Here is a 25,221-nt window from a genome sequence, read left to right on the forward strand (position 1 = left end):
CTTGGAAGCAAAACGACACAGCGCAACACAGGTTCGATCCCGGTCCGTGCTTAGAAACCTCTGGGTATTAAGTGTGTTATAAATAATATATCATCAAGTTGCGCTCATACACTTTTAATTTGCTGTATGTGGTTCTTTAACGATATATATAATGTTGTCAGGTCTGACCTATGAAAGAAAGTGCTATTTTCATTTTTGAAAAGAAAACGTTCACAAATAATAGTACTTTCATGTACATCTAGAGCTTGGAAATGATGAGGTCATACACCTAAATTGCTGCTGTGCCATTTAAAGCAAAGTGTGTGATCCTGGGCAACTCATTTAATCTCACTGTAGTTTTTCCAAATTGTCAGTCATTAGAAGTGATTTAATTTTCCAAGTACAAGATTTTACAAAAAAACATGATAGCGTTTCTCCATAGATAATAATAGTGACCACACATATATTGGGCAACACAAAGTCATTTGTCGCTCGGCTCGCTCACTGAAGGACCACTTGTCTTGTGCTGCTACGTGGAGAATTTGGGGTTTAATCCTCTTCCGCATGCACATGAAACAGCTCAAATTGTATTGGTTGCTATGTATGTATTGTATTCACATGCTAGCCTTTAGTCCATTTAAAGTGATCCCAAATGTGTCAGATAAGCAAACTTTGGTACATCGAGTTAAAGGGCCTAATTCACAAAGCGGTTTTTCAATGGAAAAATCCTATTGAAAAATGCTTTGTGAATTAGGCCTAAAGGAGCACATATGTGCCAACAGTGGTGGCCCCGTGCATGCACGCAGTCTGAGCTTTATTTGAAATGGCCCGCTTAGCTCTACACAGGAAGCAAACTAGACAGTGCTGAGAATGGTGTTTGGTTTGTAATTCAGTGTTGAAGTTTGACTTGCAAGAGTTCCCAGGATTGCTGGCTAAGCAGAGCTGTGTGGGGCCTTTCACATGCTCCTTGCTAAACATGTTCAGTATTTGCAGGGCCGGAGCAAGGTGCGTGGGTTTGACTAGAACTGCCCCAGGCAGACATTCAGGGGCATCAGCTCCTCAGCAAATTTCCTGGGTCCCCTAACGGCCAGTCCGCCCATGCTGCTCACCTCCCAAAAGGCGATAGATTTCTCCTCTTCTCAGCTGAAGAAAACTAATGCGGTGCTTCTCCTGAGGCAAGCTCCACATCCTTTTCACACTTGTGCTGCAGTCTCAACACTGCCTCAGCACTGCACCGCTATCACTGCTCTGCCACTCCCTCATTGGATAGCATGCCCCGTTCTCCGCAGTAGCCTAGCCCACAATTAAGCAGGGACCTGGTGTGGCATGTTGAATGTTAACACAGTTTGAAATATAGCTGTTTGTCAATGATAAAGAGTTTATGTGTTTTATTTGTGTGAGTGCAAATTAGCGTGTCCACACACAGGCCCTCTGGCAATTAAAGGTGCCATCACACACTCCCATTGCTGCTCTGTTTTTCTTGGCTCTGTTAGCTTATTTTCCCCACACCCCCTTGTGTGGTCCTCCTGCCTGACATCACTCCACTGGCATCGAGTCTTAGGCCACCACATTATGCCCATTGGTAGAAAATGAAAAGTGTCAGCACATTACAGCTTGCCTGGAGTCTTCTTCTCTGCCTCTGGGCCCTCTTAGGCCTTTCTCTTGGGCTTACTGTCTCTTAGTCATTCAGCTCTTCCTGCTGGCCAGCCTTTTCCATGCTTGCTTCTGTACCGCGCTCTCTCACTGTAGGAGCTACTGGGTGTGTTGGTCTTTATGTGGGAACATCACTTCGACCCAATGCCATGACTTTGTGCCTTGTGCTAGCTCTGCGGGCATCATGGCTCTCTTTCCTTCTTGCATGATGTTTACTTTGCAGTTCTGCTGTGCCAATCGCATGATGTTCACTTATCCTTGTCATCTACTACTATGCCAATCTCTTGATGATTACTTCTCCTTGTCATCCTCTGCTATGCCAATTGCTTGATGATTACTTCTCCTTGCGACCCACTGCCATGCCAATCTCTTGATGATTACTTTTCCTTGTCATCCACTGCTATGCCAATCTCTTGATGATTACTTTTCCTTGTGATCCTCTGCTATGCCAATCTCTTGATGAGTAATTCTCCTTGTCATCATCTGCTATGCCAATCTCTTGATGATTACTTCTCCCTATCATCCCCGGCTATGCCAATCTTTTGATGATTACTTCTCCTTGCGATCCACTGCTATACAAATCTCTTGATGATTACTTCTTTTTGTGATCCACTGCTATGCCATGCTCTTGATGATTACTTCTCCTTGTCATCCCCTGCTATGCCAATCTCTTGATGATTACTTCTCCTTGTGATACTCTGCTATGCCAATCTCTTGATGATTAAGTTTCCTTGTCATCCACTACTATGCCAATCGCTTGACGATTACTTCTCCTTATCACCCCCTGCTATGCCAATCTCTTGATGATTACTTCTCCTTGTGATCCTCTGCTATGCCAATCTCTTGATGATTACTTCTCCTTGTCATCCTCTGCTATGCCAATCTCTTGATGATTACTTCTCCTTGTGATCCACTGCCATGCCAATCTCTTGATGATCACTTCTCCTTGTGATCCACTGCTATGCTAATCTCTTGATGATTACTTCTTGTGATCCACTGCTATGCCAATCTCTTGATGATTACGTCTCCTTGTAATCCTCTGCTATGCCAATCTCTTGATGATTACTTCTCCTTGTGATCCGCTGCTTTGCCAATCTCTTGATGATTACTTCTCCTTGTAATCCTCTGCTATGCCAATCTTTTGATGATTACTTCTCCTTGTGATCCGCCACTTTGCCAATCTCTTGATGATTACTTCTCCTTGCCATCCACTGCTATGCCATTATCCTGATGATTATTTTTCCTTGTCATCCACTACTATGCCAATCTCTTGATGATTACTTCTCCTTGTAATCCTCTGCTATGCCAATCTCTTGATGATTGCTTCTCCTTGCCATCCACTGCTATGTCATTCTCCTGATGATTACTTCTCCTTGTTATCCTCTGCTATGCCAATCTCGTGATGATTACTTCTCCTTATCATCTTCTGCTTTGCCAATCTCTTGATGATTACTTTTCCTTGTGATCCACTGCCATGCCAATCTCTTGATGATTACTTCTTCTTGTGATCCATTGCTATGGCAATCTCTTGATGATTACTTCTCGTTTCATCCCCTGCTATACCAATCTCTTGATCATTACTTCTCCTTGCGATCCACTAGTATGCCAATCTCTTGATGATTACTTCTCCTTGTCATCCACTGCTATGCCATTCTCCTGATGATTACATTTCCTTGTCATCCACTACTATGCCAATCTCTTGATCATTACTTCTTGCCATCCACTGCTATGCCAATCTCTTGATGATTACTTCTCCTTGCGATCCACTGCCATGCCAATCTCTTGATGATTACTTCTCCTTGCAATCCACTGCCATGCCAATCTCTTGATTACTTCTCCTTGTCATCCCCTGCTATGCCAATCTCTTGATTATTACTTCTCCTTGTGATCCTCTGCTATGCCAATCTCTTGATGATTATTTCTCCTTGTCATCCACTGCTATGCCATTCTCTTGATGATTACTTCTCATTGTCATCCCCTTCTATGCCAATCTCTTGATGATTACTTCTCCTTGCGATCCTCTGCTATGCCAATCTCTTGATGATTACTTCTCCTTGTCATCCTCTGCTATGCCAATCTTTTGATGATTACTTCTCCTTGCGATCCACAGCCATGCCAATCTCTTGATGATCACTTCTCCTTGTGATCCACTGCTATGCTAATATCTTGAGGATTACTTCTTGTCATCCACTACTATGCCAATCTCTTGACGATGACTTCTCCTTATCACCGCCTGCTATGCCAATCTCTTGATGATTACTTCTCCTTGCGATCCTCTGCTATGCCAATCTCTTGATGATTACTTCTCCTTGTCATCCTCTGCTATGCCAATCTCTTGATGATTACTTCTTGTGATCCACTGCTATGCCAATCTCTTGATGATTACTTCTCCTTGTAATCCTCTGCTATGCCAATTTCTTGATGATTACTTCTCCTTGTGATCCGCCGCTTTGCCAATCTCTTGATGATTACTTCTCCTTGTAATCCTCTGCTGTGCCAATCTTTTGATGATTACTTCTCCTTGTGATCCGCCACTTTGCCAATCTCTTGATGATTACTTCTTGCCATCCACTGCTATGCCATTATCCTGATGAATATTTTTCCTTGTCATCCACTACTATGCCAATCTCTTGATGATTACGTCTTGTCATCCACTGCTATGCCAATCTTTTGATGATTACTTCTCCTTGTGATCCGCCACTTTGCCAATCTCTTGATGATTACTTCTCCTTGCCATCCACTGCTATGCCATTATCCTGATGATTATTTTTCCTTGTCATCCACTACTATGCCAATCTCTTGATGATTACTTCTCCTTATCATCTTCTGCTTTGCCAATCTCTTGATGATTACTTTTCCTTGTGATCCACTGCCATGCCAATCTCTTGATGATTACTTCTCCTTGTAATCCTCTGCTATGCCAATCTCTTGATGATTGCTTCTCCTTGCCATCCACTGCTATGTCATTCTCCTGATGATTACTTCTCCTTGTTATCCTCTGCTATGCCAATCTCGTGATGATTACTTCTCCTTATCATCTTCTGCTTTGCCAATCTCTTGATGATTACTTTTCCTTGTGATCCACTGCCATGCCAATCTCTTGATGATTACTTCTTCTTGTGATCCATTGCTATGCCAATCTCTTGATGATTACTTCTCGTTTCATCCCCTGCTATACCAATCTCTTGATCATTACTTCTCCTTGCGATCCACTAGTATGCCAATCTCTTGATGATTACTTCTCCTTGTCATCCACTGCTATGCCATTCTCTTGATTACTTCTCCTTGTGATCCACAGCTTTGCCAATCTCTTGATGATTACTTCTCCTTGCCATCCTCTGCTATGCCAATCATTTGATGATTACTTCTCCTTGTCATCTTCTGCTATGCCAATCTCTTGATGAATACTTCTCCTTGCGATCCACTGCTATGCCAATCTCTTGACTGTTACTTTTTCTTGTCATCCACGTCTGTGTCAATCACTTGATGATTACTTCTCCTTGTCATCCACTGCCATGCCAATCTCTTGATGATTACTTCTCCTTATCATCCCCGGCTATGCCAATCTCTTGATGATTACTTCTCCTTGCAATCCTCTGCTATGTCAATCTCTTGATGATTACTTCTCCTTGTGATCCGTCGTTTTGCCAATCTCTTGATGATTACTTCTCCTTGCCATCCACTGCTATGCAATTCTCCTGATGATTACTTCTTTTTGTGATCCACTGCTATGCCATTCTCTTGATGATTACTTCTCCCTGACATCCACTGCTATACCATTCTCCTGATGATTACTTCTCCTTGTCATCCCCTGCTATGCCAATCTCTTGATTATTACTTCTCCTTGTGATCCTCTGCTATGCCAATCTCTTGATGATTATTTCTCCTTGTCATCCACTGCTATGCCATTCTCTTGATGATTACTTCTCGTTGTCATCCCCTTCTATGCCAATCTCTTGATGATTACTTCTCCTTGCGATCCTCTGCTATGCCAATCTCTTGATGATTACTTCTCCTTGTCATCCTCTGCTATGCCAATCTTTTGATGATTACTTCTCCTTGCGATCCACTGCCATGCCAATCTCTTGATGATCACTTCTCCTTGTGATCCACTGCTATGCTAATATCTTGAGGATTACTTCTTGTCATCCACTACTATGCCAATCTCTTGACGATGACTTCTCCTTATCACCGCCTGCTATGCCAATCTCTTGATGATTACTTCTCCTTGCGATCCTCTGCTATGCCAATCTCTTGATGATTACTTCTCCTTGTCATCCTCTGCTATGCCAATCTCTTGATGATTACTTCTTTTGATCCACTGCTATGCCAATCTCTTGATGATTACTTCTCCTTGTAATCCTCTGCTATGCCAATTTCTTGATGATTACTTCTCCTTGTGATCCGCCGCTTTGCCAATCTCTTGATGATTACTTCTCCTTGTAATCCTCTGCTATGCCAATCTTTTGATGATTACTTCTCCTTGTGATCCGCCACTTTGCCAATCTCTTGATGATTACTTCTTGCCATCCACTGCTATGCCATTATCCTGATGAATATTTTTCCTTGTCATCCACTACTATGCCAATCTCTTGATGATTACGTCTTTTCATCCACTGCTATGCCAATCTTTTGATGATTACTTCTCCTTGTGATCCGCCACTTTGCCAATCTCTTGATGATTACTTCTCCTTGCCATCCACTGCTATGCCATTATCCTGATGATTATTTTTCCTTGTCATCCACTACTATGCCAATCTCTTGATGATTACTTCTCCTTGTAATCCTCTGCTATGCCAATCTCTTGATGATTGCTTCTCCTTGCCATCCACTGCTATGTCATTCTCCTGATGATTACTTCTCCTTGTTATCCTCTGCTATGCCAATCTCGTGATGATTACTTCTCCTTATCATCTTCTGCTTTGCCAATCTCTTGATGATTACTTTTCCTTGTGATCCACTGCCATGCCAATCTCTTGATGATTACTTCTTCTTGTGATCCATTGCTATGCCAATCTCTTGATGATTACTTCTCGTTTCATACCCTGCTATACCAATCTCTTGATCATTACTTCTCCTTGCGATCCACTAGTATGCCAATCTCTTGATGATTACTTCTCCTTGTCATCCACTGCTATGCCATTCTCCTGATGATTACATTTCCTTGTCATCCACTACTATGCCAATCTCTTGATCATTACTTCTTGTCATCCACTGCTATGCCAATCTCTTGATGATTACTTCTCCTTGCGATCCACTGCCATGCCAATCTCTTGATGATTACTTCTCCTTGCAATCCACTGCCATGCCAATCTCTTGATTACTTCTCCTTGTGATCCACAGCTTTGCCAATCTCTTGATGATTACTTCTCCTTGTCATCCTCTGCTATGCCAATCATTTGATGATTACTTCTCCTTGTCATCTTCTGCTATGCCAATCTCTTGATGAATACTTCTCCTTGCGATCCACTGCTATGCCAATCTCTTGACTGTTACTTTTTCTTGTCATCCACGTCTGTGTCAATCACTTGATGATTACTTCTCCTTGTCATCCACTGCCATGCCTATCTCTTGATGATTACTTCTCCTTATCATCCCCGGCTATGCCAATCTCTTGATGATTACTTCTCCTTGCAATCCTCTGCTATGTCAATCTCTTGATGATTACTTCTCCTTGTGATCCGTCGTTTTGCCAATCTCTTGATGATTACTTCTCCTTGCCATCCACTGCTATGCAATTCTCCTGATGATTACTTCTTTTTGTGATCCACTGCTATGCCATTCTCTTGATGATTACTTCTCCCTGACATCCACTGCTATACCATTCTCCTGATGATTACTTCTCCTTGTCATCCCCTGCTATGCCAATCTCTTGATTATTACTTCTCCTTGTGATCCTCTGCTATGCCAATCTCTTGATGATTATTTCTCCTTGCCATCCACTGCTATGCCATTCTCTTGATGATTACTTCTCGTTGTCATCCCCTTCTATGCCAATCTCTTGATGATTACTTCTCCTTGCGATCCTCTGCTATGCCAATCTCTTGATGATTACTTCTCCTTGTCATCCTCTGCTACGCCAATCTTTTGATGATTACTTCTCCTTGCGATCCACTGCCATGCCAATCTCTTGAGGATCACTTCTCCTTGTGATCCACTGCTATGCTAATATCTTGAGGATTACTTCTTGTCATCCACTACTATGCCAATCTCTTGACGATGACTTCTCCTTATCACCGCCTGCTATGCCAATCTCTTGATGATTACTTCTCCTTGCGATCCTCTGCTATGCCAATCTCTTGATGATTACTTCTCCTTGTCATCCTCTGCTATGCCAATCTCTTGATGATTACTTCTTGTGATCCACTGCTATGCCAATCTCTTGATGATTACTTCTCCTTGTAATCCTCTGCTATGCCAATTTCTTGATGATTACTTCTCCTTGTGATCCGCCGCTTTGCCAATCTCTTGATGATTACTTCTCCTTGTAATCCTCTGCTATGCCAATCTTTTGATGATTACTTCTCCTTGTGATCCGCCACTTTGCCAATCTCTTGATGATTACGTCTTGTCATCCACTGCTATGCCAATCTCTTGATCATTACTTCTCCTTATAATCCTCTGCTATGCCAATCTCTTGAGGATTACTTCTCCTTGCCATCCACTGCTATGCCATTCTCCTGATGATCACTTCTCCTTTTCATCCTCTGCTATGCCAATCTCTTGATGATTACTTCACCGTATCATCTTCTGCTAGGCCAATCTCTTGATGATTACTTCTTCTTGTGATCCATTGCTATGCCAATCTCTTGATGATTACTTCTCGTTTCAACCCCTGCTATACTAATCTTTTGATGATTACTTCTCCTTGCGATCCACTACTATGCCAATCTCTTGATGATTATTTCTCCTTGTCATCCACTGCTATGCCATTCTCCTGATGATTACATTTCCTTGTCATCCACTACTATGCCAATCTCTTGATCATTACCTCTTGTCATCCACTGCTATGCCAATCTCTTGATCATTACTTCTCCTTGTCATCCTCTGCTATGCCAATCTCTTGATGATGACTTCTCCTTGCCATCCACTGCTATGCCATTCTCCTGATGATTACTTCTCCTTGCAATCCACTACTATGCCAATCTCTTGATGATTACTTCTCCTTGTCACCCACTGCTATGCCATTCTCCTGATGATTACTTTTCCTTGTCATCCACTACTATGCCAATCTCTTGATGATTACTTCTTGTCATCCACTGCTATGCCAATCTCTTGATGATTACTTCTCCTTGTGATCCACTGCCATGCCAATCTCTTGATGATTACTTCTCCTTGCGATCCACTGCCATGCCAATCTCTTGATTACTTCTCCTTGTGATCAACTGCTTTGCCAATCTCTTGATGATTACTTCTCCTTGCGATCCACTGCTATGCCAATCTATTGATGGTTACTTTTTCTTGTCATCCACTTCTGTGCCAATCTCTTGATGATTACTTCTCCTTGTCATCCACTGCTATGCCAATCTCTTGATGATTACTTCTCTTTATCATCCCCTGCTATGCCAATCTCTTGATTATTACTTCTCCTTGTGATCCTCTGCTATGCCAATCTCTTGATGATTATTTCTCCTTGCCATCCACTGCTATGCCATTCTCTTGATGATTACTTCTCGTTGTCATCCCCTTCTATGCCAATCTCTTGATGATTACTTCTCCTTGCGATCCTCTGCTATGCCAATCTCTTGATGATTACTTCTCCTTGTCATCCTCTGCTACGCCAATCTTTTGATGATTACTTCTCCTTGCGATCCACTGCCATGCCAATCTCTTGAGGATCACTTCTCCTTGTGATCCACTGCTATGCTAATATCTTGAGGATTACTTCTTGTCATCCACTACTATGCCAATCTCTTGACGATGACTTCTCCTTATCACCGCCTGCTATGCCAATCTCTTGATGATTACTTCTCCTTGCGATCCTCTGCTATGCCAATCTCTTGATGATTACTTCTCCTTGTCATCCTCTGCTATGCCAATCTCTTGATGATTACTTCTTGTGATCCACTGCTATGCCAATCTCTTGATGATTACTTCTCCTTGTAATCCTCTGCTATGCCAATTTCTTGATGATTACTTCTCCTTGTGATCCGCCGCTTTGCCAATCTCTTGATGATTACTTCTCCTTGTAATCCTCTGCTATGCCAATCTTTTGATGATTACTTCTCCTTGTGATCCGCCACTTTGCCAATCTCTTGATGATTACGTCTTGTCATCCACTGCTATGCCAATCTCTTGATCATTACTTCTCCTTATAATCCTCTGCTATGCCAATCTCTTGAGGATTACTTCTCCTTGCCATCCACTGCTATGCCATTCTCCTGATGATCACTTCTCCTTTTCATCCTCTGCTATGCCAATCTCTTGATGATTACTTCACCGTATCATCTTCTGCTAGGCCAATCTCTTGATGATTACTTCTTCTTGTGATCCATTGCTATGCCAATCTCTTGATGATTACTTCTCGTTTCAACCCCTGCTATACTAATCTTTTGATGATTACTTCTCCTTGCGATCCACTACTATGCCAATCTCTTGATGATTATTTCTCCTTGTCATCCACTGCTATGCCATTCTCCTGATGATTACATTTCCTTGTCATCCACTACTATGCCAATCTCTTGATCATTACCTCTTGTCATCCACTGCTATGCCAATCTCTTGATCATTACTTCTCCTTGTCATCCTCTGCTATGCCAATCTCTTGATGATGACTTCTCCTTGCCATCCACTGCTATGCCATTCTCCTGATGATTACTTCTCCTTGCAATCCACTACTATGCCAATCTCTTGATGATTACTTCTCCTTGTCACCCACTGCTATGCCATTCTCCTGATGATTACTTTTCCTTGTCATCCACTACTATGCCAATCTCTTGATGATTACTTCTTGTCATCCACTGCTATGCCAATCTCTTGATGATTACTTCTCCTTGTGATCCACTGCCATGCCAATCTCTTGATGATTACTTCTCCTTGCGATCCACTGCCATGCCAATCTCTTGATTACTTCTCCTTGTGATCAACTGCTTTGCCAATCTCTTGATGATTACTTCTCCTTGCGATCCACTGCTATGCCAATCTATTGATGGTTACTTTTTCTTGTCATCCACTTCTGTGCCAATCTCTTGATGATTACTTCTCCTTGTCATCCACTGCTATGCCAATCTCTTGATGATTACTTCTCTTTATCATCCCAGGCTATGCCAATCTCTTGATGATTACTTCTCCTTGTATTCCTCTGCTATGCCAATCTCTTGATGATTACTTCTCCTTGTGATCCGCCGTTTTGCCAATCTCTTGATGATTACTTCTCCTTGCCATCCACTGCTATGCCATTCTCCTGATGATTATTTTTCCTTGTCATCCACTACTATGCCAATCTCGTGATGATTACTTCTTGTCATCCACTGCTATGCCAATCTTTTGATGATTACTTCTCCTTGCGATCCACTGCTTTGCCAATCTCTTGATGATTACTTCTCCTTGCGATCCACTGCTATGCCAATCTATTGATGGTTACTTTTTCTTGTCATCCACTTCTGTGCCAATCTCTTGATGATTACTTCTCCTTGTCATCCACTGCTATGCCAATCTCTTGATGATTACTTCTCCTTGTCATCCTCTGCTACGCCAATCTTTTGATGATTACTTCTCCTTGCGATCCACTGCCATGCCAATCTCTTGATGATCACTTCTCCTTGTGATCCACTGCTATGCTAATATCTTGAGGATTACTTCTTGTCATCCACTACTATGCCAATCTCTTGACGATGACTTCTCCTTATCACCGCCTGCTATGCCAATCTCTTGATGATTACTTCTCCTTGCGATCCTCTGCTATGCCAATCTCTTGATGATTACTTCTCCTTGTCATCCTCTGCTATGCCAATCTCTTGATGATTACTTCTTGTGATCCACTGCTATGCCAATCTCTTGATGATTACTTCTCCTTGTAATCCTCTGCTATGCCAATTTCTTGATGATTACTTCTCCTTGTGATCCGCCGCTTTGCCAATCTCTTGATGATTACTTCTCCTTGTAATCCTCTGCTATGCCAATCTTTTGATGATTACTTCTCCTTGTGATCCGCCACTTTGCCAATCTCTTGATGATTACGTCTTGTCATCCACTGCTATGCCAATCTCTTGATCATTACTTCTCCTTATAATCCTCTGCTATGCCAATCTCTTGAGGATTACTTCTCCTTGCCATCCACTGCTATGCCATTCTCCTGATGATCACTTCTCCTTTTCATCCTCTGCTATGCCAATCTCTTGATGATTACTTCACCGTATCATCTTCTGCTAGGCCAATCTCTTGATGATTACTTCTTCTTGTGATCCATTGCTATGCCAATCTCTTGATGATTACTTCTCGTTTCAACCCCTGCTATACTAATCTTTTGATGATTACTTCTCCTTGCGATCCACTACTATGCCAATCTCTTGATGATTATTTCTCCTTGTCATCCACTGCTATGCCATTCTCCTGATGATTACATTTCCTTGTCATCCACTACTATGCCAATCTCTTGATCATTACCTCTTGTCATCCACTGCTATGCCAATCTCTTGATCATTACTTCTCCTTGTCATCCTCTGCTATGCCAATCTCTTGATGATGACTTCTCCTTGCCATCCACTGCTATGCCATTCTCCTGATGATTACTTCTCCTTGCAATCCACTACTATGCCAATCTCTTGATGATTACTTCTCCTTGTCACCCACTGCTATGCCATTCTCCTGATGATTACTTTTCCTTGTCATCCACTACTATGCCAATCTCTTGATGATTACTTCTTGTCATCCACTGCTATGCCAATCTCTTGATGATTACTTCTCCTTGTGATCCACTGCCATGCCAATCTCTTGATGATTACTTCTCCTTGCGATCCACTGCCATGCCAATCTCTTGATTACTTCTCCTTGTGATCAACTGCTTTGCCAATCTCTTGATGATTACTTCTCCTTGCGATCCACTGCTATGCCAATCTATTGATGGTTACTTTTTCTTGTCATCCACTTCTGTGCCAATCTCTTGATGATTACTTCTCCTTGTCATCCACTGCTATGCCAATCTCTTGATGATTACTTCTCTTTATCATCCCCGGCTATGCCAATCTCTTGATGATTACTTCTCCTTGTATTCCTCTGCTATGCCAATCTCTTGATGATTACTTCTCCTTGTGATCCGCCGTTTTGCCAATCTCTTGATGATTACTTCTCCTTGCCATCCACTGCTATGCCATTCTCCTGATGATTATTTTTCCTTGTCATCCACTACTATGCCAATCTCGTGATGATTACTTCTTGTCATCCACTGCTATGCCAATCTTTTGATGATTACTTCTCCTTGCGATCCACTGCTATACAAATCTCTTGATGATTACTTCTTTTTGTGATCCACTGCTATGCCATTCTCTTGATGATGACTTCTCCTTGACATCCACTGCTATGCCAATCTCTTGATGATTACTTCTCCTTGTGAATCACACAATCGCACGCCCCACACCTACCCACAAAAGCTGTCCCTGCACACAGAGAGAACCAGTAGTTCGCCTGCCGTAGGAGGACACCAGTCTGTAGCCCCGGCGTCTACCGTCCTTCGTTTCGCTGGCAGTTGCCATGGAAGCGCACTCACGGCTGGCCATGCCCACGGAGACTCCCACAGCAACCCCGAACATCCGGCGTCTCGTGACCACGTGATCACGTCACGTCTCGCACGTCCGTGGGACACATCACGTGACTGCTTAGCGAGTTTAAAAACATCTTGACAACGCGGGTACAGCGCTTCACAGCTGATCTCTTGAGGATTTTTTAGCGCTTGTGGTTTACCTTTTTTGATCACGGACTTTGCGACCTCGGACTGTTCAACGGACTTGTTTTGCCTGCTCCTTGGATTTCTGCCTCTTGGATCCCACCTTGTTTCCCCGGCTCCTCGACCTTGGAACTCTCTCTTGGATTGCCTTTGGATTATCCCCTCTGAACCTTGAATCTTGAAACTTGAATTCGACTTTTCTTTGCCTTGCTGGTCCATCCACATCAGACCCAGGTGTGACTCACCCACGAGCCGTGTAGAACCTCTCTTCTACCACCATCAGCAGACTGTGGCTCACGCCACGCTTGGGGCCCTACCTACAGCACACTTGGGTAAGCCTTGTTACTACTGATTGTTACCTGTACCATTTGCACTGCTCTTATTTAACCCTCACCCATTGCCTTACAGTGGTCAGGGGGTCCTTCCGGCATTCCTGCTACCTGATTGACGGCTCAACACACCTGTGGCCTCAAAGATTGCACAGGCAGTGTATCATTTCTGTCTGTGCGGTACTTGGGGCTGAGGTACAATAATCTGCACGACCATCAAGATCAGAACAGACTGTGAAGCCTTCCTGGTCGTCCAGATTATGGATACCTCCTCCGGGGACCCTGTGGCCACTCTAATGCAAGCGGTTGCGGCCCTTAGGACCGACATGGCCGCAGCCACCACGGCCATCCACCATAAACTCGATGCCCTGCAAAGCACATGTGCCCCTTTACCCGCAGATGCCGAGTTCGGCGACTCCAACCCCCCAGCTCCGCCTCCACCTCCGCCCACAGCACCCACAGTCTCCACTCCAGTGGTCCTTCCAACCTCCTTTCCTCTTGCTGCCCCCGAGCGCTATCAGGGGGATCCCAGGAAATATCGCACCTTCCTCAACCAGTGCAAACTTCACTTCTTGTGTAGACCCCAGCTCTTTCCCGACTCCGTTACCAAGGCAGCTTTCCTTCTTTCTCACCTATCGGGTGTAGCAGCCATTTGGGTGAACCCATTACTAGAGAGCGATCATCCTGCCCTATACAATTTCAACCTACTAGTGACAGAGATGGCAAAGGTTTTTGACACCAGGTACAAGGCGCAATCCCGAGACCTGGAATTGCTTGATCTTACACAGGGAAAGCAAACGCTGATTGATTACATCACCCGTTTCAATCAACTGGCTGCAGAGACCTCGTGGCCTGAAGAAAAGAAAGCGATAGTGTTCTACCGCGCTCTCTGTAGCCACATGAAAGACGCTCTTTCTGTGGTCCCAGCTCTTCCCTCAGTCTTCTCCGAACTAGTGGACCTGGCTCTACAGGTGGACGCTCGCAGGCCCGAGCGTAGAGCGGAGACGGCTTTTTCCATCCAGGCACTCCCAGCCCCGCCTGTCTCTGCTCCGGAACCCATGCAAATCGGCGGGATCCAGAGTCCCATCACCCAGGCCGAGCGGGAGCCTCGGAGAACCGATAACGCCTGTTTCTACTGTGGTACACTAGGGCACTACGTTAAGGAATGTCCCCGCCGCCCAAAAAATAAAGCATCAGGTTTTCAGAAGGCTCGCCCCTAATAATGGGGGTACGGGCGAGTCCTTCTCTGACCCCCACTGAATCCATATTTGGTCCCATCAGACCGATTGCGGTCCAGGCCCAGTTGAAACCAACAAGAGATCTGGCACACTCAGTACAGATCGTGATCGACTCCGGGGCCACTGGCTGCTTCATTGATATCTCACTGGCTCACAGCCTCAATCTACCCTTGATCAAGAAGAAGTACCCGGAGCCGGTACAAGCAGTCGATGGTACCTCACTTGCCTCTGGTCCCATTGAGTACCAAACCGCTCCCATGTTAGTGGTGATTCAGGGCACGCACCAAGAGACGCTAGCGTTCGATCTCATTACCACTCCGCAGTTTGGTATCATTTTAGGCATCCCGTGGCTGAAACAGCACAATCCCTTGATTAACTGGGCCACTGGGCAGGTCACATTTGAATCTGAAGTCTCCCAGCACTTCTGTTTGATCGAGTCCACTACGGTTACATCCCCGGCCACCGTCCTTGGGGCCATGGCCTCCGCCAGCCTTGATGAGACGGACCCATCTGCGAATGTCCCACACACTGTGGGGGCCATTACAGCAGGAATCCCCGCTGTGTATCATGGATTCCTAGAGGTGTTTGACAAAGTCATGGCAGAGGGCCTACCACCACATCAACCCTATGATTGCCCCATTGATTTGGTCCCTGAGGCAACAATACCGAAGGGCAGGATATACTCCTTATCCCCATCGGAGGAGTTGGTACTCAAGGAATACATCCAACAGGCCTTACGCTTAGGTCCCATACGACCCTCTTGCTCCCCGGCTGCCAGTCCGATCTTCTTCGTGCCTAAGAAGGAGGGTGATTTACGTCCCTGTGTTGATTACAGACGGTTGAACGCCATTACCGTTAAGAATCGGTATCCCTTAGCCCTCATCTCCACGCTTCTAGACCGATTAACCAGGGCATCCATCTTCACTAAGTTGGACCTTCGGGGGGGGCATACAACTTGGTTCGTATGCGTAGCGGAGACAAGTGGAAGACGGCATTTTGTACTCGACAAGGGCTGTTCGAGTATACTGTAATGCCTTTCGCTCTCTGCAATGCCTCTGCTACGTTTCAACGCTTTGTCAACGAAGTGTTCTGCGACGTCTTAGACGTTTTCGTCGTGGCCTACCTAGACGACGTATTGATATTCTCATCCTCACTGGAGGAACACATAGGCCAAGTCACAGAAGTACTAACTCGACTAAAGAAACACTCCTTGTACGCCAAACCCGAGAAATGTGTTTTTCATACTAGAGAAGTAGAATTTCTAGGCTTTCTTATTACACCCGGAGGCCTATCCATGAACATGTCCAAAGTCCGTGCCATCACAGAATGGCCCGCCCCAACCAGTCTCAAACAGCTCCAATTGTTTCTGGGTTTTGCCAACTTTTATCGGCGATTTATTGCCGGTTTCTCGTCCATTGTCTCTCCACTGACTGCCCTGACCAGTCCTCGGGTCCAGTTCTGTTGGACCTCAGAACACCAGCGTTCTTTTGAGACACTCAAAGCTAGATTCACCACAGCTCCTGTACTACAGAATCCCGACCCCGAATTCCCGTTTGTTGTGGAAGCCGATGCCTCTTCCTTTGCATTAGGCGCAGTGCTCTCCCAACCTTGTCCCTCCACGGGTCAGCTGCACCCCGTTGCATTTCACTCAAGAAAGTTCACATCTCCCGAGTCTCACTACACAGTCACCGAGAAGGAGTTACTGGCCATTAAGGATGCACTACTGACCTGGCGACACCATCTCATTGGGGCCAAACACCAAACCGTGGTTTTCACAGACTACAAAAACCTGCAAGACCTGGCCTCCCTTAAGTGCTTGAACAGCAGACAAGTGCGTTGGCACCTGTTTTTTGCCGCTTATGATTTCGTGGTAAAACACAGACCAGGGCTTTCACATGGTAAGGCCGATGCCCTATCCCGCTCGTCCGGGGGGGATTCTTTGCCCCTATACCCAGATACACTTCTAAACGAAGGTCATGTCATATGCATGTGTACTCCTCCTCCCTCCATGCTAGCTCTCATCCGACAGTGGGTTTCACACCATCCACAAGCACTAATGGAATGGGATTTGGTACTCTAGGAAGGGTTGCCGTTCATACAAGATAGGCTGTTCCTCCCCACTAGCGACGTACGTAACCAGGCACTTGCTTGGTCCCACGACGCGGCCATCAATGGGCACCCTGGACAGCACCGCACATTGGAGTTACTAAAGCGATGGTGTTAGTGGTCATCTATGGGGCGCAACGTTCAACATTATGTAAGCACTTGCTCCATCTGTGCACAGTGCAAGACACGCAGGGGTCATCCCGTGGGTCTCCTTCAGCCCCTACCTATCCCTCCCAGACCATGGCATACGGTTTCTATGGACCTCATTACAGACTTGCCTCGCAGACAAGGGTACGACTCCATCTGGGTGGTTGTCGATTCCTACACGAAGATGGCCCATTTCGTTCCATGTCAAGGGATACCCTCAGCCCCTGCTCTGGCCCAGCTATTCTTCAAGTCCATCTTCTGTCTCTTTGGTCTTCCACAAGTCATTGTATCCGACCGCGGCTCGCAGTTTACATCTCGTTTCTGGCAGGCCCTTACCAAAATCCTTGGCATTGATGCCCGCTTCTCCTCAGTTTACCACCCGGAGAGCGATGGCCAAACCGAGAGGGTGAACCAGGCCCTCGAACAGTACCTGCGCTGCCTGACCCTTCAGTATCAGGACACATGGTTGAACCTGCTCCATTTGGCCGAATCCGCGTACAACAATGCCTGGCATTCCTCCACTGGTTTCTCCCCCTTCTATTCGCTCTATGGGCAGCACCCTCGTTCTCTCCCTCTCCCCGATTTTTCTTCCTCCTCCACTCCCGCCGCCAGTCTCTGTGCTCGCGATCTGCACTCGATCCATGCCCAGACACTGATCCACTTGCGGGAAGCCCAGACCTCTATGAAAGCCAAGGCCGATAGGAAACGGGTAGCGGCCCCTGTTTATCGGGTGGGTGACCGTGTTTGGCTGTCGACTCGCCATTTGCGGATCCCTGGTTGCCAGAAGCTGCTGCCCCGATTTGTCGGTCCCTAAAAGATTACCCATGTTCTGAACCCGGTGGCCCTACGGCTCTCTATTCCCTCTACATGGCATATCCACCCGGTGTTCCACACCTCCCTGCTCAAGCCCTGTCTTGCTCCCACCCAGATGGTCCAGTGTCCTGCGCCTGTTTCTGTGTCCTCCCCGGATACATTTGAGGTCAGTGCTATTCTGGGTTCTCGTATCTGCAGGGGTCGCCTCCAGTATCTGGTTGACTGGTTGGGGTATGGCCCTGAAGAGCGCTCTTGGGTTCCCTCCCGGGACGTCCATGCCCCGCGTCTGGTTGCTCGCTTTCATCGGGATAGCCCGTCCAGCCCACGGGGTCGTGGGCCTTTGAGGGGGGGCTCTGTCACGTCTCCCGTTGCTCGCCCTATCAGGAATCACACGATCACACGCCCCACACCACACCTACCCACAAGAGCAGTCCCTGCACACAGAGAGAACCAGCAGTTCGCCCGGCGTAGGAGGACACCAGTCTGTAGCCCCGGCGTCTACCGTCCTTCATTTCGCTGGCAGTTGCCATGGAAGTGCACTCACGGCTGGCCAGGCCCACGGAGTCTCCCACAGCAACCCCGAACATCCGGCGTCTCGTGACCACGTGATCACGTCACGTCTCGCACGTCCGTGGGACACATCACGGGTCACATCACGTGACTGCTTAACGAGTTTAAAAACATCTTGACAACGCGGGTCCAGCGCTTCACAGCTGATCTCTTGAGGATTGTTTAGCGCTTTTGGTTTACCTTTTTTGATCACAGACTTTGCGACCTCGGACTGTTCAACGGACTTGTTTTGCCTGCTCCTTGGATTTCTGCCTCTTGGATCCCGCCTTGTTTCCCTGGCTCCTCGACCTTGGAACTCTCTCTTGGACTGCCTTAGGATTATCACCTCTGAACCTTGAATCTTGGAACTTGAATTCGACTTTTCTTTGCCTTGCTGGTCTATCCACATCAGACCCAGGTGTGACTCATCCATGAGCCGTGTAGAACCTCTCTTCTACCACCATCAGCAGACTGTGGCTCACGCCACGCTTGGGGCCCTACCTACAGCACACTTGGGTAAGCCTTGTTACTACTGATTGTTACCTGTACCATTTGCACTGCTCCTATTTAACCCTCACCCATTGCCTTACAGTGGTCAGGGGGTCCTTCCGGCGTTCCTGCTACCTGATTGACGGCTCAACACACCTGTGGCCTCAAAGATTGCACAGGCAGTGTATCATTTCTGTCTGTGCGGTACTTGGGGACGGAGGTACAATAATCTGCACGACCATCAAGATCAGAACAGTCATCCACTGCTATGCCATTCTCTTGATGATTACTTCTCCTTTTCATCTTCTGCTATGCCAATCTCTTGATGATTACTTCTCCTTGCGATCCACTGCTATGCCAATCTCTTGATGATTACTTCTCCTTATCATCCCCGTCTATGCCAATCTCTTGATGATTACTTCTCCTTGTCATCCACTGCCATGCCAATCTCTTGATGATTACTTCTCCTTATCATCCCTGTCTATGCCAATCTCTTGATGATTTCTTCTCCTTGCAATCCTCTGCTATGCCAATCTCTTGATTATTACTTCTCCTTGTAATCCTCTGCTATGCCAATCTCTTGATGATTACTTCTCCTTGTGATCCGCTGTTTTGCCAATCTCTTGATGATTACTTCTCCTTGCGATCCACTGCTATGCCATTCTCTTGATGATTATTTTTCCTTGTCATCCACTACTATGCCAATCTCTTGATGATTACTTCTCCTTGCGATCCACTGCTATCAAATCTCTTGATGATTACTTCTTTTTGTGATCCACTGCTATGTCATTCTCTTGATGATTACTTCTCCTTGACATCCACTGCTATGCCAATCTCTTGATGATTACTTCTCCTTGTGATCCTCTGCTATGCCATTATCCCGATGATTACATTTCCTTGTCATCCACTACCATGCTAATCTCTTGATGACTACTTCTCGTCATCCACTGCTATGCCAATCTCTTGATGATTACTTCTCCTTGCGATCCACTGCCATGCCAATCTCTTGATTACTTCTCCCTGTGATCCAATGCTATGCCAATCTCTTGATGATTTCTTCTCCTTGCCATCCTCTGCTATGCCTAGTCGGACATTCCTTCCCCTTTTTTCTCCTCCCACCACTTAAAAAATTGGTGATGTGTGTTACAATCTAAGAAAATCATTAAGATGACAGAGGCAAGATACCTAGCCTTTGCAGAGGAACTTGTTGAGAATATTTTGGCAAATCCATCTATCCTCGGATCAGAGGGTATACCAGAAGTAGGCAACAGTGGCAATGAATGGAACGAACTTGAGATCTTGAAAAAACAACTGATCCGCACAGAACTACATGGCACCATAATGACAGAATACTTATGGGCGCATGCAGCCCCTATGGGATTAATAATTAGAATTGAGCCTAGGATATTCCTTGAGCAGGTCCAATTTAGAAAGGACTGGTCATACATTTCCCATAAATGTACAAGAGATTGCCTCATACTGATCATTAGTACAGCCAAGACGGTTTCAGAAATAATGATGAAAGAGATTCTAGAAAAACAAGATAACCTGAAGAGAGCCACGACCATTGATACATACAAAAAAAGCATCGAAGATCTCGATGCCACAATGAAAGACTTCAAGGATCAAGGAGTTTAATTTAAACAATAAAATTGGCAAATTAAGAAAAGTCCTTGCCAGCTACACGCAAGAAAAGGTTTATCCGTACATCACAGATGCTTATTACGAAGATCAGAGCCAAACTTCTGCACAAACCGGCCAACAATATAATCAGTATAATAGAAAGCGAATACAACCACGCTCAAAACCATCCAATTGGACCTTTTCAAGCGGGAATTCAAGTGGAAGTAACCAGAGTTTAGCATCATCAAGTGGCTTCCAAAATACTCCCAATAATAGTGCCCCCAAAGCACCCCATTATTTTCATCGAGGGCAGGGAAAAACAAAGAACAGAGGCATAGGACAATGGAATGCCCAATGGCAAAACCAGTCACCTCGCATTACACGCATCTAGGGACGGGGATGGATCAATACACCACTTCCCTAAGAAATTCAGGCTTTCTAAAAAATTCAAAAAATACGAAAAAGAAAATGGTGACTTGGTAGATGAACATGGACATTGATAGGCCTATACAACCCAATACCAACATAGCAGAAGTAATAAATGAACCGGCGCGATGCATTCCAGCACTGATCACACAGGCTTCCCCCCTTGCAAAAAATCTCTGGTTATAAACCTTTCAAAAATTGTACTCACTCAGGAACAACAATCATTGTTGGAAAAAGGATTATATTTCGTACCCACCTCACAACATGATCCTTTCAAAACCAGGATCGAGGCAGCACAACTAATTCGAAAAATAAAGCTTAAACAGTATTTCGGAACCCTTCCGGAATCTGAATCTCCTAGATTGGAAGAAAAAAGTGCCACAGATTTAAAAAATAAATCAACCTTTTATCCACCAGCAAATGGGATCTCCCCAGAGTCCATTACCTTTGAAAAGGCACTCTTCAAAAGCCTTGAAAAACTGGAAATGTAACAACACCAGGTTTTTAACAACTTTTCAAAGAAAGACAAAGAGGCTTTGAAGACACTGGCAGAGAACGTCCAGATCGTAATAAAACCAGCAGATAAGGTCGGGGCCACTGTCATACAGGATGTGGAAGACTACAACTTGATGGTACGTAACCTTTTGGAAGAACGAACTAGCTATAGACAGCTGGGAAAAGACCCCACCGAGGATATTCAGAGATTGATCAAACCCATTTTAGAGGAAGCAATTGCTGAAGGTCATATAAGCCTAAAGGAATATGATTTCCTATCACCGAGAACACCAAGAAGACCAGCGTTTTACGCTCTACCAAATATTCACAAAGAGAAATTACTTATCCCGGGAAGACCAATAGTATCAGGGATAGGATCAGTTCTGGAGCCACTTTCAGAATTTGTGGACTTTTTCTTAAAACCAAGAGTGAACAAGATGCATTCCTACCTAAAAGATACCACAGCGGCACTACTTCTCCTGAAGAACTGGCAGTTCGAACCTAAGACTCATTTCCTTGTAACTATGGATATCGAATCATTATACACACAAATCCCCCAAATGGCAACTCTACAAGTCATAGACAACATCTTGAGAAATCTGAATCCACCTCTGGATACCCCAGTAACCTTGATCATGCAATTGGCGGAAATTGCACTTACTAAGAACTATTTTCTCTTTGAACAAACGTTCTTTGAACAAATATCGGGCACAGCAATGGGCGCGACTTTTGCGCCCAGCCTTGCCAATTTATATGTAGCAGCATTTGAGGAGGAAGTGATCTACCCAGCTACAAATCCCTGGAAAGTCAATATAGAACTATGGACACGCTATATTGATGATGTCCTGATGATCTTCAAAGGAACCGAAGTGGAACTTTGGAATTTCATGCTCTGGCTTAACGAACAGAATAGGTATCTGAAGTTCACAGAAACACACAGTGAATCTAAAATACACTTCCTGGACTTACAACTTGAAATCCGTAATAACACCATAGCCACTCTGGTCTTCAACAAACCGACCAATAGGAATTCTTTGCTAACATTTTCAAGCTTCCATCCACCAAGTTTGAAGAACAATTTGCCGTTTGTTCAATTCCTTAGGTATAGAAGAAATTGCTCTAATAATATAGACTTTGAGAGACAATCAGATCAGCTGGCTGAAAAATTGAAGACAAGGGGATACCCGAAGATAACTATAAAACAAGCTAAAAAAAGAGCATGAAACATACCACGTGATACCACACTTGAACAACATGCCACAAATAGAGACTCTGAGGATAAAATCACTGCAGTCTTTACCTTTTCGTCTCTCACCAACAAATTAAAACAAGAAGTTCTGAGACTGTGGCCGATCTTAAATGTAGGGGAATCGAATCTAGCTACCCCACATTTTGCCATGAAAAGGAACAAAAATTTGAGAGACTCCCTCGTAAAAACTTATTAAGAAAAAAGTCCACCTGTCGAGACACTCTGGAACCAAGAAAAACCATCAGGACACACACCATGTGGTTCATGTAGTGCTTGCCCAGGAACGGCCAGAACAAAAACTATAGATATTGGCTGGCGTTACCCATGGATACAAAAAGAAATAACAAACTGTAACACCAAGAATGTCATCTATTTGATTACGTGCCTGTGTGCATTGAGATATGTAGGAATGACTACCCGTCCAATTAAAATCAGACTGGCTGAACATCCTGTATACGCACCAAGAAGATCACGGCACCTATGGTAGAACACTACATAGAGAAAGAACACAGCCCCACAGACATGCAATGGACAATATTAGAAAAGATCAAAATACCTACAAGAGGAGGAAATATCCAGAATCTTCTGTTTAGATGTGTACAGTCATGTATATTGTCATGATGCCTACCCCCGGGCATCCAGACCAAGTCCATCAACTCCGTAAGCAGGCATCATGTTACCTGGAGTAAACCCAGCAACCCCTGTTAGGGGCTATCTGGGTACAGTCCTGGTGCCTATGGCAGCAGGTTCATATGTTAAAACTTACCTGATGCAGACCATGCTGCAAGGGATCTAAGCATTCAAGCCCATGTGAGGCTTGAAGGGACTATTTTATCTTAGGGACTATTTTGTTACTCGGGTGTGGCTGTGGAGGAATACTTACCTGGGACTACTTTGAAGGCTATTTAAACCACGCCCGAAGAGCAGCACATGCTTCGCGTTATTCTGCATCCAGCAGCGGAACGCTCACCGTGTCTGCAGTTAGCATCCAGCATCCTGCCACGCCCGCCTCGAGTCCAGAGCGCCTAGAAAGAAGGGAAAGAAGAAGAAACGTTAGAACAAGAACTTTACTGGATGTCTTACCTGATTTCGGATTCAGCGCATCTTCGAACCAGAAACAGACTTCATTTTAAACACATTGCATCGCCAGCAGCAGCGCCACGCCATACTCACCGTTCCCGCAGCATCTCTACGATCCGGTGCTGTCTCCATCATCTGGTTGCCGCATTCCAGCGCCTAGGGGGGACAAGAAAACAACAAGGTGAGCCAAGGGAACAAACAAGGACAATCTCTTGCCACCATATGCTTACCTGATTTTACAGCAGGAGGTATTATCCACCAGCACGCCAAATCTTCCTACGTTGCACCTGCAAGAAAAGAGAAAGCAGCGAGTTAAACCTTGGCATCATTTACCGGACAATGTGACAAAACACAGTCTCTTACCTGAATGCTTTCAGCTGCCACAAGACGATCATCTTTTGGGTCTAAGCTGCAAAAGAAACAAGGAATTGGACAAGAGTGATTAATCGGACATGTTGAACTCATTAGAACTATATACTTACGGCCTTTCGCCCAGAGGTTTGGAGCCAAGATTTGTCCAGAACTCTTCCAATATCCTCAAGCCAGTGAAGTAACTGGCCATCAACGCGCCCGTGCATTCTTCACAGGATGGAGAGCTCATCATACAAAACTATAAGGTGAGCTTTGTGAAAGGGAATGTCAGAAGTGATAAGTGGGGACGCAGTGAGGTGTTAATACTCAAATCCACGGGTGGCTAATTCCCTTTCTTTAGGAGACTACTTCTATGGGTCAAGCAGACGAAGCTATGTGGGCCAGTCCAGTCAGTCATCTCTGCACTACGCATCACGTTGGTGGAGACCGTGGCTGTCCAGTTCCGCTCGACACCCCTGTGGTAGCCAGGTGAGCGTAACAGAACGCGAAGCCTTCCTACAAATTCTCACCCTGGGGGTCATGGAGACCTCAGAAACTGACCAACTGGCCCAATTATTAGGGGAACTTAGGGCTGAAGTACACGCCGCTCGCCAAGAAACTAATAAACTCAGGAGAGAGTTGATTGTTTCGAAGGTACGCACTGATGATCTTGCTAGACAATTACTGCAAAACCAAGGGGGGCAAACACCCCTACCGGGACTCGGGGGGATTCCAAACCCTGTTTCACCAAGCAACCCTGTGCAAGTGATTTTACCAGGCAATATCCCTTTAGCCCCGCCAGAACGCTTTGCG

Source organism: Ambystoma mexicanum, chromosome 13, assembly GCF_040938575.1.
Source record: "Ambystoma mexicanum isolate Mex_15411 chromosome 13, UKY_AmexF1_1, whole genome shotgun sequence".
In the NCBI taxonomy this organism is placed as follows: Eukaryota; Metazoa; Chordata; class Amphibia; order Caudata; family Ambystomatidae; genus Ambystoma; species Ambystoma mexicanum.